Below are 1734 nucleotides of genomic sequence, written 5' to 3'. Positions count from 1 at the left end.
GGTCTTATGGAAACTCTATTTAGAATGTAACACGTCATATTTACGGCTTCTGCCCAAAGATTTTTAGGGAGATTTTTGTCGCACAACATGGTCCTAGCCATTTCTTATAGTGACCTATTTTTCCTTTTAACTACTTCATTTTGTTGAGGAGTTCTAGCACAAGAAAAATTATGTTTAATACCATTTTCTTCACATAAATGTTTAAAAGGTTCATTTTCAAATTCTCCTCCATGATCACTCCTTATCTTTGAAATACATATTCCTTTATCTTTTTGAACTCTTTTGTCAAAAATTTTGAATTGTTATTGTTTGCTTCTTTTTGTTAATTCCTCAACTTTTGCCTCTGTCAATTTCTGCCCTGCTTCCATTGAAATTAATTAGGCGTAAATGTCACGCAGGGAATTGAAACACGAGTGTTAATTGTAAGGATCCCAAAATTTCCTCCTATATTCTCTATACAACTATTGTCACAAATACAAGCTCTGATACCAAAATTATAACGATCGAAAATTTCCCTTAATTTCTTTTATACAATGAAAGCATAACATAACATATCCCCAATATTTACATAACTGTCAAGCTCATCTACCCAATAGAATACAAAAGCAAGATAATTTTCAAGATATAATAGTGCCCTACTTGGACACGAAACAGACAAAACCACCTATGCATCTTTCGATCGGGGGATCTCTGTACAAGCCACCTACGCATGAAGGATCAAACACTGTTGGACTCACCGACCCTACCGCCTCCCCATACCTAGAATGATGTAAAGCAAGAGTGAGTCATAAGACTCGGTAAGCATAAGGAAATAAAATGTAGCATGGCTATGATAAACTTCCCCATACATCACATACATATAATGCCATGAGCCAAATCTCAACCCATCGATCACAAACATACACCAATGCACACATAATGAACCAAAGGGCCCACACAAGATATACACTAGCACCCAGGGTTCTATATACAAATATGTCTTCTGCCATGAACTGGCTAGCATATTACCAAAAACCATAACTCCCATGCATCCCCACCATCAAGAGCCAAAGCTCCCATAACATCATAAAGAGCCAAAGCTCCTGGGTACCTCGCAGATAAATGCATAGTGGTATAAGCATAAACGTGATACAAGGCCCCCATAAAACCAAGCATTAAGCCATGCTTTGCCCACATAGTCATACACATCCAATGCAATGCTAGTGCTCCTAATCACTCTACATTGCCCGTGCCCACACATAACAAATGATCCACACGTAATGCAAAATCAGAGCTCAATGCTTTAATGCAATGCTGGATAACTATTTTTGGTAGAACTAGTCAACAATTGCCAACCATCAGTCAACAACTCGTGTTCATGAGGGAAATCAGTAGACAGCTTCTCAAGCAGGTCAATAGTTTCCTCCCGCAAAGCACCCAAGCGGTTAACAGTTTAGCCCAACCAATCAACAGCCTCTGTAACTCATACCTCTAAATTCATACACAACACTTCCATACCTTCTAGGAACCTATGCCACATGGTTAAGCATCATTCCACAAGAAAAATAAGGTGACACAAGATCCTATTTAAGGCCTAAAAAGAGTTAAATACAAACTAACAAGAACTGATGGATATTTATCAAGCTTCCGCGTAGATAATAAATATGAAACCCTTTCCTCAAAACATGGGTTTCCTTCCATTAAATCTCAAGGATAATGACACCAAAGGCTAAAGCATGAAGGATAAATGAGATT

Source organism: Diospyros lotus, chromosome 6 (genome assembly GCF_014633365.1).
Source record: "Diospyros lotus cultivar Yz01 chromosome 6, ASM1463336v1, whole genome shotgun sequence".
Classification (NCBI taxonomy): domain Eukaryota; kingdom Viridiplantae; phylum Streptophyta; class Magnoliopsida; order Ericales; family Ebenaceae; genus Diospyros; species Diospyros lotus.
Note: the sequence above shows the minus strand (reverse complement) of the source record.